The sequence below is a fragment of the Neovison vison genome, chromosome 12 (genome assembly GCF_020171115.1).
Source record: "Neovison vison isolate M4711 chromosome 12, ASM_NN_V1, whole genome shotgun sequence".
In the NCBI taxonomy this organism is placed as follows: Eukaryota; Metazoa; Chordata; class Mammalia; order Carnivora; family Mustelidae; genus Neogale; species Neogale vison.
In genome coordinates, this window is record NC_058102.1 from 137,758,573 (window position 1) to 137,772,971 (window position 14,399).

The following is a 14,399-nucleotide window of genomic DNA, read 5'->3' on the forward strand; positions in this document are numbered from 1 at the left end:
GTTTGGAAGAAACCATGTGCCCTGAACTCAGAGTCAAAGAAGATGTTTCTATCCATGAACACTGGAGCAGGTCAGTCCACATCTCTCAGCTCCAGATTCCCCTGTGAACAGCGGCAGGGAAGGAGGTCCACCCCCTCCAGTGCGGATTCCGGGGGACCAGACTCGGAAGTGTGTGTGACACATTGAACGGGAAGCTACAGCATATGATTCTGCTCCAGTATAAAATCGTGCACATTCTTGTGTCTACATGGGACCTGAGAGTCACTTAGAGTTCCTCTTATCTGTGCCTCAGTATGTCTTCTTTTATTCTCTCTGCTACCTTCGTGGCCCCTTCAACCTGCCCCAGGTCCTGGTGGCTGGCTGCTTCTCTCCCCTTCCTGTCCTTTTCCTGTTATCACTTTGGGTGGCAGGACTGACTGTAGATAGAAAAGGAACAGAAAAGGGAGGAAACAGAAAAGTGAAGAGAAGAATATTATTTATAAACATCCTTACTAAAAAAAAAAAAAAAAAAAAGAGGACAATTGTGGAACAAATACTCCGCCTCTGCGGTGTCACCGTAACCTACCAACTCACGCTTCCCCGCACCCTCTCGTTTGTTTACACGTGGTCGTGATTTTCAAATGTCTGTGATCACAGAGAAGCTACGTGATGTGGCTCTGTGAGTTCTTATTGAACCCCGCCTTGAACGGTTCCCAAGTTGCTATGTCACCGTCATAATTATTTTCGCTACTGGCTGTAAACTAGCCCATGGAGTAAAGTATCTCATGATGAAGATCTGAATTTTATAATTGTTGGACATTTAGGTTTATTTTAATAAGTACTTCCATCACAAATACCTTGTGTATGTAGTCTTCCTTCCCCTTGTGAATTAAAGGAAAAAGTGCTTATAATTTTTTTTTTTCTAAAAGCCAGGCAGAATTTTCTAAATTCCCCCCACACTGAGGATTTATCAGCCTTTGCTGATCTATTCTGCCTTATCTTGCTTTATCCTCCTGGGATCTTCTGATCAGCGAGGCAAGGAATTAGCTGCTGTTCCTAATCATGACTTTTCTCTATCAACAAGTCTGTTTGAATGTTGTTTCTTGTACTCTCAAAAGGCCAGAAGAAGGGGTGCCTGGGTGGCTCAGTGGGTTAAGCCTCTGCCTTGGGCTTAGGTCATGATCTCAGGATCCTGGGATCCAGCTCTGCATCGGGCTCTCTGCTCAGCAGGGAGCCTGCTTCCTCCTCTCTCTCTGCTTGCCTCTCTGCCTACTTGTGATCTCTCTTTCAAATAAATAAACAAAATCTTAAAAAAAAAAAGGCTGGAAGAATTAGGTAGCTAGCCAGATAGCACTTGTGTCATGATTGTCAACTTTGGAGACATGATCCTGTCCAAAGCACAAAGAGGAAGTCTACCCAACAGAATGACCATGTTGCGCAGCAGTGTCCCACTCAAGCTCTGGGGAAGGTGTTGGTTCTTTGACCCTAAAGCAGATGGATAGATAGCTGTAGTCAGTGGGGTCCAATCAGAAAAATGAGAGCTACTCTAAGAATTTAATATAGCAAGGCCGGGACGTAGATAATGGAAAAGCCAAGAAACCAGTTGAGAGCGGTGAGGAGCTGAGTGATCAGCAGAGGCGGGAAGTCACTGCTATCCCCAGGCTGAAGGACAGAGCCATAGTCATCTGGTAGAAGCTGGGCCCAGGGGACCTGCTCCAATAGCACTAAAGTTATGGCAGAAGAGACGCAGACCTGCATGGATGCCATCCAAAACACAGAGAGACAGGGAGAAATACCCCGGCTTCTCCTCCCTCCAGCCTTTCAGTCTCCCCACAACGCCTCTCCTTGGTGGACTCAGCTGGAAACCCTGTGTCTCAAGAGTCTGGGACACGCAGCTTGCAGGGGTGAGCACTCCCACCCCCTGCCCTGCTGCCGTGATAGCAAGTGAAGGAAGGAAGGGATGAGGAGTGAGCCCCAGGGCAAACAAAGAATAAGCACAAAATCATAGGGCCAAATAGCCATTCAAAATGGCACCGAGGCAAGAGAGGAAAATCCTGTGACGTGCTGGCCAAGAAAGCAAAAGAGAACGAAATGGTTTGGTCTTAAATACCTAGATCAGCCATATGCAAGTGCATTGTTAGTTGCAAATGGTGCCTCTAGCACCAGAAAATGACTTACTGTTTCCTGCAGAACGTTATCTGGTCTTGCCACGCTTGGGACCACAAAAATAGACACAAATAAGAGGGTTGGGGCACAGCTGCTGAGACGGTACCGGGCCCCTGCCCCTGCCCCATGAGAAAGATGGTTCCTTTTGTGCCCCAGACCTGCTGGGGGCAGATCTGCATCCCGTGGCCATGTGCTAACTCTGTCTTCTGACGGGGTCACACCAGGGAAAGTAGGCTTTATCAAACCTTAGCATGAGAAAGGGAGCTTAGAGAATATACTGCCTCTACTGCCTCTTTTCCACCCAGTGCCAGATTCTTCCAAGTCTTCTAATAGCTCTAGTTGTTACAAGGGTAGTCTTTTTTTCTTATTTTATTTTATTCGTCGGGAAGAGAGAGAGGGAGAGTAGCAGGCAGAAGAAGCAGGGTCCTTACTAAGCAGGGAGCCAGATGGCAGGACTCGATCCAGGACTCTGGGATCATGACCTGAGCTATAGGCAGATGCTTAATAGACTGAGCCACGCAGGCATCTCAAAGATTGTCTTTTTCTTTTTTTTTTATCTATTTGACAGAGAGAAATCACAAGCAGTCAGAGAGGCAGGCAGAGAGAGAGGAAGGGAAGCAGACCCCCTGCTGAGCAGAGAGCCCGATGCAGGACTCGATTCCAGGACCCTGAGATCATGACCTGAGCCGAAGGCAGCGGCTTAACCCACTGAGCCACCCAGGCACCCCAAAGATTGTCTTTTTCTAACTGCTACTTATATTTCTGCAAGGAGGCTCTTCTTCCACAAACTCAAAATTAAAAGAACAAGTAACAAAGAAGGTAAAAGAGTCATCCCCACTCAGGGACGAGAAGGACAGAGCCAGGATCATCCCTGGGAAGGTTATTTCAAGAACATCTGATTTTTAGGGAGTATCAGACAATCTTCCACTCATTTCCTTTGAGATTAGGTTCCAGTAGAGTAAGACTGCCTGAGTTATTTTTGTAGTAGCCACTAATGGAGTGTCCACTGATGTGTCTTTTACAGCATTAGGTTCTGGGAATAAACAGTTGAATAAGATATCATCCTTACTCTCAGAAAATGCACAGTGTGGTAAGAAAGGCAAGCATCAAGATTACTGGCTTGCAAATATAAGAAATACAAGAGAAAAATGGACAAAACATGATGACGCCTGTAGGAGGGAGAAAACAATCGACTGTGTTTGGAGAGACCCAGAGAAGGTTTCAAAGACAAAGGGCATTTGGGGATGAATGGAGAGAGCCTGAGCGTGCGTCCAAGGCTTCTATTTGAGAGAATGGTTGGACACAGCCACTGTGGTTTCTTGGGGATGAGGTTAGGTAAGCCCCGGGGGTGTGCTAGGTAATGCCTGAGTAAGAGTTTCTCTGATAAAAGAATAATTAAAATGGAGACTCAGGGACTGAATCTGGGGTTGAGTAGGTGTATTTTCCCTAGGCTGATCTTTAGAGGTTATTGAAAGAGACTCCTTGTTCCTTTCTTCCACCTCAAAAACAAACACCTAGCCTATAATCTCTGCCACATCCGCTCCACACCACTACTCCACTACTGTAGTACCAAAACAGCCATAGCTGGTCCATAGATGAGTCAGTGTGGCTGTGTACCAATAAAACTTTATAAAGCATCTGGATTTGGCCCAATGGGTCGCGCTTTGCCAACTCCAGCTCTACAGGATCAGATCTGAAAATACAGTTATCATGTACTCCTGGTTTTGATTTTAAGGTCTGTTTTGAGGTTGTATCTGCAGGTACTGGAGAAGGGCACGGGGGCGGAGGGGGCACTCAGGATGGAAAGTGAGGGCAGATCGGAGAGGTCGTAGCTCTAGGGAGGAAAGGGCCAAGGTGGAAGGCAGGTCCCACTCATTCTTCCTCTTGGAGTGCCTCCTGGCCGCCAGCCGGCTGTCTCACTGCGGCTGCGACTGACTGTGTGTGTTTGGGCCAGCTGCCGCCAGGCAGGAGCTGAGTTCATCCCCGAGGTGACTGTGCACGGGATAATTTATATTTTGGTGTAAACCCACCTCGAGCTCCTTTGAGATGAAAGAGTCTATATAAAACTGAGTTATGACCCAGCTTCATGGGAGCACTGCTGAGTTTTTCCAAAAGTGGAGTTAAACCCCTCTGGCATCTGGGAAGGGCTGGCTGTAAAGGACGGCTGGCCATGTCGGCTGCTGCTAGCTTTCGCTGTTGATCTGTGTGCGATAAATCATTCTCCTCCTCCAAGTCCAAGGCGGCATTTGTATTTGCCAAGACGCTTAGGAGGAAGATCTCCAACTGGTCTAAGCTGAGGCAGATCTTTGCTTTTTAAGTTGTTTGGGAAGTGAGAACACATACACACATTTGCACTTGCTCACATACACACACATGCATGCACGCACACACACACACGTTAAGCTCCCATAATAACGTATTCCAGAATAGCTCTTCCCTAACCCTATAACTTCATAGGGATTGTCGTGACACTGGTTTTGTTTTTATGAGAAAGATGTGAGTTGGTCATGCTCCTTTGACACCCTGTCCTTTTTAACGCCCGGAAGACTCAGTTCTGGGGGAGCAAAGCTGTCTCCAGGTGTCCCCGTCGCTAACAGAGGCCCAGGGCTCCCCGGGTCAGCTCGGTGCCGGGCTGCCCCTCCACGGTATCGGACAGGGCATACCAACGTGCCTTTTTTTAGAAAAGACCGTAAGTGTCTTATCTTACTTCTTTGGAATTTTCCACAGTTATTTAACCTCTAGTTTAGGAAAAGTGGGTTTGAGGGTTCTTCAAATTGTCGCCGAGCGCTTACATCAGATCTGCGAGCTCATTTGACTTGAGGTGGATGGCGCTTCTGCTTGCCAACCTACCTCATTTCCATCTCTCCTCCCCACTGACTAGAAACCTTGTGGTTAAAATAACACACAGCCTCTGTGCTATCGGAGGCAGATTGGGGATTTAAGGAAGTCTCAGAAGATGCTCTCGAGTTGCTTTCTCAGTGTTCACTGTTAGACTCTCGTGAAGAAATCAGGGAGCCGGTCAGGTAAAGAACTTCTTTTCTTTTTCAGTGTTTTGTTGGGGGGCAATGCTGAAGAACACGGTGCCCATCGCTTTGGAAGCAGCCGGCTTCTTGACTCTTGCACGGGGCTTGTGTCTGTGTCTCTGAAAGGGGAGTAAAGCGTGACACGGGAATCGCGTAGAGAAACTGCAGTGGCGAGTCTCTGTCGGCGGAGAGAGCGGGCTGGGGGCTCGGGGGGACAGATGTGCCTCCTCGGGGGAGCAACAAACCGCTTTTGGAGGTGTGCAGCTTAGAAAAATAGGAAACAGTAGTTGGGTTGGTCTGTCTTGGTGCAGCGTCTGGAGTTCGGTGGCGTCAGCGGCGTGCCCGGTGAGGGTGCCCAGCCCTATCTGGGCATCACGTCTTCTTCCCGAAGGGATCTAAGCCCATTCCCTTCCTGGCTACATCCTCCTCCAATAGCTGGGTGCCATCATTACTTGTCTGTCTGTCTGTCTGTCTATCTCCCACCTCTAAATTGTTGTGAAGCGTCGCTCTGCTATCTCATTTTTAAATATGTTTAAACTCGTGCCTTTCTTCAGTGATAGAACACTGAAGATCTGTCTTACATCTCTTTGTCAAATGTATTATCATTTTCCTCGAACACCTGTAACTATGGCTTCCTGAAATAAAATAACACTTGTCTGTAGACTGAGCCATTTTTTCAGAAGAATTTGCCACCGCCCCTCTGGGTCTTTCTTCAATTATACTTTTTTTTTTTTTTGCAAACATTTATGCCTATGAAGTATTTCGATATATCTCACCCTGGCTAAACCAGGTGTTTACTTACTTGATGATCTTCTCTCCCCCTCCCTCCCTCCCTCTCTCTCTCTCTCTCTCTCCTTCCCTTCCTGTCTTCCCCTCCCTCCCAGATCATGTTCCCTTTTATGTCTTAAAATTTGAAGAAAATTCTATTCCTATTTGGTGTTAGAGCCAAATAAGTCAGCCAATCAGCCAATCAATCAATCAATCAATCACTCAATCCCTGGTCAGTCAACCATTTGTTCGAGTGTGACCTGCACACTCTGTATTAGGATATTATTGTATTGTATTCCCAACCAGGGTTGGGGGAAGATCTGTGCCATCACCACATTTATCGTGTGTTTGGGATCCTCCATAGGGTCAATAATTAGCAAATACCATCAGTACAAAATGAAGGGCTAAATTTCTAACTTCGGATTATGGGACACATTGCACTAATGACGCGACCTCCATTCCCAAGAGCTCACTATGCACGGTACGAAGCTCAGCACTTTGCAGTCATCTAGCTTGAGGATTCTCTCGACAGTCCTCCTATTACAGGGCAGGAAACTGAAGCCTGGAGAGAGGCTGATGCCCAGCCTCATACGACGAATAGCAGGAGACTGGATGCACAAAGCTTCAGTCCTGCCAGGACGCAGGCTCCAGCAGGTGTCAGAAATTGTGTGCAAGAAGTGGTCCGAGGGCTGGGCTCCAAACTGTTGCCCAGCCTCTAAGCAGTGAGAAGGAGCAGTTCTGTGGGCGAGGGTGGGCAGGGCAGGGAAGACGGTCAAGTGTGGCTGGGGGCTCGCGCCGCAGTGCTGGCGGGGAGGGGAGGCGCAGGGAGGAGCTGGGTGGCGAGAGGCAGCGGTGCGGGTGCAGAAGGAGCCTTGTGCTGTTGGGCTGAGGCACGAAACGGGGAAGAGGGTGGGATCCCGAGGGCTACTGCTCAGAGCCCAGCACAGGCTTTGCGGCTCCCTGCCTTTCCCAGGTACTGCAGGGCTCAACCCCTCCGCCTCTGCTCTCAGAGAGGGTGCTCCCTCATCGGACAGGCTTCCTGCACTCTCCTATTCAAGGACTCGCCTGCAACCACCCCTATTAGCTTCTTGTTGTGGTAAAATAGACATCACATAAAATGTACTTTTTCAACCATTTTGCAAGGTACAATGAAGTGGTATTTAGTATCTTCCCAACATCCTGCGACCATCACTGCCGTCCAATTCCAGATAACACTGCCGTCAACCCAAAGGGACATCCTACACCCTTTAAATCCTATATCTACTCCCCATTCCGCCAGCCCCCCAGGCCCTGACCACCAAACCACTGATCTGCTCTCTGTCTGTTCTGGACATTCCATTTAGACAGAATGGTGCAGTATGGCCTTTAGTATCCGCTTCTTCCTCACAGTGTAATGTTTTCAAGGTGCATCCCTGACGGAGCCTGAATGGTCCGTCATGCCTTTTCCTGGCTCAGTGGTACTTCCTCGTATGCACAGTCACATGCTGTCCGCCCACTCAGCATCTGGTGGGCACATGAGTTTCAGCTACTGTGAATGGTGCCGCTGTGACGTTCATGGGCAAGGCTTTGTCGGGACATGTGTTTTCCGTTCTTCTGGGCGCGTATGCAGGGGTGGAACTGCTGGGTCATATGGTAACTCTATGTTAAGCTTTGCAAGTTGCTGCCAACCCCCAGCAGCTGTGCCATTTCACGTTCCCACCGCCACGGACGAGGGCTGCAGTGTCTTCGCATCCTCGCCAACATTGGTTACTTTCTATTTTTATTTCCTTACAGCCGATCTGGTGGGTGTGAAGTGCTATGTCGTTGTGGTTTGATTTGCATTTTCCTGATGACACCGAGCATTTTTTTAAATGTGTTTGTTGGCCATTTGTCCTGCTCAATTTTTATTCCCTTTATTTGGCTCTATTCTTATTTTTTAAAGATTTTATTTATTTATTTAACAGAGGGAGAGAGAGAGCGAGAGCATGAATAGGAGGAGGGGCAGAGGGAGAGTGAGAAGCAGACTCCCTGTTAGCAGGGAAGCCAATCCGGGGCTCGATCCCAGGACCCCGAGATCATGACCTGAGCCAAAGGCAAGTGCTTAACTGACTGAGCCACCCAGGTGCCCCCTGGCTCTATTCTTGATACATAAGTCCTAGGTTTACCTCTTCTTGTTACATTACATGTTCATTTACTTTCTATCTCTCCTGTGACTAAGTAACCTTCATGAGGTAGGGACTCTGACTGTTTTTGTCTCTGTATCTCAGTATCTAGGACAGGCTTGGGTATCACAGTAAAAAAACCTCAGTATGTATTTTCAGAATAACTGAATATCCAACTATGGCTATTGCCCCCAGCTCTGGGCCTAGGGCTTCTCCTCCCTGCTGGGGGATCAACGGATGGGCAGCACAGTGAGGGGAGAGCCACAGCTGGTGCCTACACCACTCCTGACCGTGTTCCCACCCTCCCTGCCCCCAGCCCACGTGGCCAGAGCGATAGTGCCCTTCCACACCCAGCCAGCCCTTGGACTGTGAGAAGTGGGAGCAGCAAAGTAGTTACAGAGATATTCAAGGTTGAGGTCGTGAGAGCCAGAGCTAAGGCAGCAGCAAGGAGAACAGAGTGGGAGGAATACATAGGAGGGGAATATTTAAGGAAAAATCAGTAGAACTAGATGACGGGCTGAAGTGTCCATCAAGGTAACTTCAAATTTTGAACTTGGAAGGTTGGGACATCAGGGGCACGATTCTCGGTGAAAGGAAGTTAGAGAAAAAAGTCTCTGGGAGCAGGGCAAAGGAGGATTGCTTTACACTGAGTTTGAGAAGGCAAGAGATCAGGGGGCGGCAGACACAGCCCTGTTGCTGAAAGGGAGCGGGGAGAGAGACACAGAAAGGGAGGCAGACCCGGAAGTGTCGCTATGGTGAAGGTGGGTGGACGAAGGGGGGTGAGCAAAGGGAAGAGGGGCAGGGGGAAGGGCATGGAGAGAGAACCAGAGTCTGGAGATGTTGGAGCAGAAAAGACAAAAGGAGGGGAGGTAGAGCACAGCAAAGGAAATGGGGGGGGGTGAGAGGTGGTGAGGAAGAGGAAGAAGCAGTGAGGGGTTGGTATTCCAGAATATTTCCCATCTGTTCAGAAGCAAGTGAGAGGGAGGGGTGGGGAACAGGGAGATTTGGCAATTGACCTGGGGAGGGTCCATATTCTTTCCCTGTCCCTCCTTTGCCCCCATCCAGTCTCCCCAAACACCCCAAAACTAGCCTCTCCTAATGACCTACAGCCCAGGACCTTCCAGGTGAAAGGCTGTTACTGAGTCAAGTCCAGACTTTCATTGGGAGAGTTTGCAAGGATATCCTGAGACAGGAAGACTTTGAAGCCTAACATGGCTTCTTTGTCCCACGGAGCACAAGTCCTGCTGTGCCCATGGGTGTGCTCTGCACTTTGCAGAGCGGTGGCAGAGCGAGACCTCAGTGCACATGACGGGACGTATCTAAAGCTCCCCCAGCGCGGGAGCATGTGAGAGAGGCAGCCTGGGGAGGAAGGAAGGTGCTCGGTCCCTGGATGGGGGGGACCGAGCTGGGAAGAGCCGCTCCGAGATCCTCTGTCTACGGCTCTGGCTCAGGCATTTCATTTGGCTGAGTTAAGCCAAGGACTCTAAGCTCAGCTTCATCCAGAGTCAGGGTGAGAAAAACGCCTCCCCAAGTGTCCAGTGGGGAGCAGGTTTATGGGAACTTGCCAAAAGCATGTGCAAGCTCACTCCCTTTTTTAATGTTAAGGACATGGAAGTTTTCTCTTCCTTCCAAATGTAGGCTGAAATGTATTCATGAAGACGGCACTGACTCCCCAGCATGGAAATCTCTGATTTGGGGAAGAGCGTTTAGTGGCAGAAATCTAATCTCCTCTCGCAGACTCAGTGGAAACTCCAGTGAGGGGAGGATCCTCGCCATCTTCCCTGCTGGCGAAGGAGCCCGAGGAGGGTGCCCATGTGTGACGAACTGAATGCTGGGGACAATGGCGTAGCTTTGTGTCTTTGTGAGCCTCTCACTTTGAGTGTATAATGTTCCGTGTCTGGAGTGCTGCTGATAGAATTTTCACGTCTCTGTCACAAGGTCGCGTTCACTAATCATAAGACTGGATGCCTACTCTTCCCCGGCTCTGAGCCCAAATAAAGAGGAAACTTCTGAGAGTCAAGTGCACTGTACAGAGACTCCGTGACAGCCACCCTGTATGTGACACCCTTATCACAGAATAGGGCTCCTGACGTTTTTCTGGAACATGACCTTCTGACTAAAGTGTCCTAGGCTGTAGAAGACCTGCCAGGATAGGGTACATATTTTATTAGACAGTACTGCCAAACATTTTTTAGACTTTGCAAGAAGTTGTCCCTTAGGCAATTAAAAAGCAAATAAGAGTTTCACCTTCCTTCTGAAATGCTGGGGCTTCAGGACTGGTGTCCTTGGATGTGTTTTCTGATGTCATTCAATCATTCCCTCATTTATATACTTATTCAACTAACAGATATTTGTGTAAGCTCACCGTAAGTCCCACTGGGAGAAAGAGGCAAGACCCTGTCCCTGTTCTCAAGTCTTAAGAAGCAGTCCAGGGCTGCCAGGAGGATGAAAAGAGATCATGGAAGAGAAATGTACAGAAACCAGGTTCTGGGGGGGCCAGCCAGTAGGGCTCCTTCATACAGCTCTGACCTCCCCGCATTTGAGCTGAGGGGCACCTCCCTAGCAGGTCCAGCCAGGAGAATGATAAGTGAGAAATTAAATGGGAGAATGGGTAACTTGCACGTCATCCAAGCTCAAAGATCTACGGCCCTTGGGTTCATCCCAACGACCCTTTGTGCTGCTGCAGACCTCACAGTGACCAAACTCTACACAATGCACTGCTTTTATCTGAGACACTCTTCCCTGCTGGAAAACATCTGTTCAAAATCATAGATGGTGTTTAAAGCATCATCTGGAATAACAGTTTTAATGTTCCAGAATGGTGTTGGAACAGAAATACCGGCTGGGGTCTTAGGGCCCTGGAATGCTGTGTCCTAAAGGGAGGGACATGTTCCTTCCTAGATGTCGTGTCGCCATGGGGACATAAGTGAGGAGAAGGGCTAGCACAGTTGGGCTGATGCTGGGTCTGAGCCGTTGGAAGACCCTTGGTGGATGTAAGCACATAAATTGTAAAAATCAGCCTTTGACCTTTTATATGTATCAGAAGCAGTAAGGTCAATGAAGACCTATGCTCATTCATAATGGCAGATGAGGGGCGCCTGGGTGGCTCAGTGGGTTAAGGCCTCTGCCTTCAGCTCAGGTTGTGATTCCCGGGGTCCTGGGATCGAACCCCGCATCGGTCTGTCTGCTGGGTGGGGAGCCTGCTTCCGCCTCTCTCTCTCTGCCTGTCTCTCTGCCTACGTGTGATCTCTGTCAAATAAATGAACAAAATCTTTAAATATATATATATATATAATGGCAGATGATTAGCATAAAACAACCACCTCACAGGCTTTGAAAAACATTATATGAATTATTTTATAATAGTCTTACCTTCCTGATTTTTAATTTTCTTAAATTAATATTAAGATTATATTTATGATTTCAGCACATACAAATGAAGGTGAGGAATTGGGCCAGAAAATTGGCAGAAGGGCCCCCTTAGGGGTTAGACTTCACCCACAATAAGGGGCTCGTGATAGGCGTAGTGAAGTTCAGCTTTTGTCTTCTTGTCATCCTTTTTGATACCAGCCATAAAAGGGTGTCTAAAAGTTATTTTCACCTCTCCCCTGGGTCCTCCTCAACAAAATCATTGCCAGGTAGAGTTAGCAAGCCAGAGCAACCCTGCCTCATCAGTAAGAGGGTGGATTTAGAAACAGAACCCACTTGGTTGGTTCTCCAACCTGCCTCTTCCTAGCACATTGACTTCCCTAAGCTTCAGTTTCCTGATCTGTAAAAAACAAAATAATAAAAGCTCCTAGCCCTCAGGAATGTTATGACAACGAAGTAAGCTAATGTGTGCAAAGCTCTTAGCACATCCCATCAATGTTACCTCTTACCATCGCGGGTAACCTACGAATAACAGAAAGAGCCGCCGGCTTTAGCCAGCTCCCAGCCTGCCTCTCTTCCCTCCCGTGAGTTTAGCCAGAAAGCTCACTTCTGAGGAAGTTATTCCTCTGCTTGAAACCAGGGAAGGAATCAAGTCCCAACCACCACCATGTGCCCCGGGGGTGGGGGTGGGGGGGGTCGTGGTGGGGGGTGCATAGGAAGGTGCTTCCCTCTCTGCCCAGCAGCAGCCCTCTCCAGCCCTGTGAGCCCTACACTCCAGCACCCCCTAAAGTCACAGCCCTTTCCTGAAGGAGCCCTGCGCTCCGGGGCCTCTGTGGCTTAGCTCCACGTTCCCTCAATCCTGGTGCCTGTTCCTCCCCATCTCTGCCTGCGTGCGGGTACCCATCAGAACAAGTCAAGCAGGAGTTCATTCCTTCCAGCGCGTTTCCGTGGTATCTCCTGCCTTCGCCGTGGCACCAGCCACTCTCACTTGGAATTTATGTCTCCCGCGGTGCACCGTGAGCTCCTTGAAACCTGGAACGAGGTCTTGCTCCTTGATATGCCTCCCGGGGTACTTTGCGTGGTATTTTGCACATAACCGAATAGCAGAAAACGGTGGCTGAATCGAATTGAAACATTGATTCTCTGATTGTAGGTCATTCCAGGAACAACAGGGAAGCTTGTTTGGGATCAAAAGAACGGGATACTTAAGTCTGTGCGTGTGCGCGTGTGTATGTGTGTGATGTCTATACAGACACATTTCCTCATCTGCGAAATAAACACACGACGTGTGGTGTTCCTCCCGACTCGGAATCTAAGAATCTGAGTTTCGGGCTTTCCTCACCTTACCCCACAACTCTAAATATTAAGGCAAAAGCAAAGCTGGGGCTCTGCCCTCTAGAGCCAGGGGAAGTTGACGAGGCAAGAGGTGAGTCACTTAGGGGGGTCTGAAGGGCAGCGTGCCTGCCTCCCCTGCAACGCAGCTGGCCTTCCCCGACTGGTAGACTTAGCTTAGACTTTTCAGTCCTACTTTTGATATCAGAATGAGGCAGATTTTCTCTTCTCCCTTGTAGCTCCTCACAAGCATGTGATTACCTTGCCCACAGATAGACACCCCATAAATGTCTCTTGAGTGAATGAGCAAATAATCTTTCCTGGCATCTAGTAACAATAATAACGATCATTCTAAATACATTTATGACCGGAGTCGGTGCTTAAAAACAAAGCCACGCTTTCTGCCGAGTGATGAGTCTTCCTCTATGCATTATACATATATTAGCTCACTTAACCGTCGCGCCATTCCTGTGGGTGAGGGGGCTACAAATTCAGACTTCCTGTCCTTGTATGTAGCAATGATCATGTAACATTATTTGTTGAGCTTATCACTATGTAAAAGCATTTTATGCTCATGATTATTATACATCTCCTTGTAAAATGTCATCTCCATGAAGATAGGGAGTTTTCCCCTCATTTTACTCATCGCTGTCTCCTTAGCGCAGTTCCTAGCACATAGGAGAAGCTCAATAAATGCTTCCTAAAGACAATTGTAATTTATATCAAGAATTTGGTACTGAATAAGCTTTATGAAAAAGAGAAAATCATTTAATCATTGAAGGAAGCTCATTCTGAAAAAGAGAATGAAGCCTGAAATTGATTGGGTTTAGGGAGGCGGGGTTAAGACTAACGGAAGTTTTTTGTTTGTTTGTTTGTTTGTTTTTGCCTCTGATTTGTTGGTGGGGGCAGATGAGACAAAAAATGGGAAGATGGGAATCCCCCTGAAGGTTTTGGAAATGATTATCTAAGACCTTTCTTTTATGATATTGTTTCCCCTTTTGAAGGGAGGGAGTAAGAAGAATTGGGGATAACTGCAGGTTTCATTTTCCCCACTTTTTAAAACTCTGAAGGACAAGAATAAAAACTAGGCAGATTGGAAATTCAGAGGAAGTCTACAGAAGAGATCACAGAAAAAGTCCGGGTGGAAAATAAACTAAAAATCGCAAAGGACAACGCAGCTCTCCTGGCAGAAAGTCAGCAAATGGGGAGTCCAGAGGCTACCAGTGAAATCAAGTGAAGGAAACAGTGGGAGGAAAAATCCAGAAAATGCATCGTTAAGGAAAGCAGCACAGATGAAGTTAGGCTCTGCCAGCACGAGTGCTAACTGTTTAAAGGAAACGGGAAGCTTTGGGGGCGAAGGTAGTAAGTGGAGCAAATAGCGGGGCGGTGGGTGGAATTTTTAGGCTGGAGATTTCATGGCAAAAAGTCACGGACAGTAAGAACCTTGGCATGGCAGGTAAAGGGAAGAGCCATTCCAGAGACTAAAGGGGCTTTATAAAAAAGACATGAACATGTTAGGAGTTGGAGGACAGCTGTCCCACTAAACACCCAGACAAACAAACCAGAATTCGTAATTCATTCATTTGGCATTTATGAAGCCTCAGCCAGCTACTGGGGGTAA

The 14,399-nt window shown here is 48.1% G+C and overlaps 1 protein-coding gene across 1 annotated transcript in view; it reads left to right on the forward strand.

The window, feature by feature from the left end:
* The first annotated feature begins 5,073 nt into the window (after positions 1-5,073).
* Positions 5,074-14,399, forward strand: part of JCAD (junctional cadherin 5 associated) — a 79,093-nt gene continuing 69,767 nt past the window's right edge. Inside the window, exon 1 of the mRNA XM_044228931.1 lies at positions 5,074-5,168. The gene's annotated coding sequence lies outside the window, so the exon portion shown is untranslated. The remainder of the gene's footprint in view (positions 5,169-14,399) is intronic.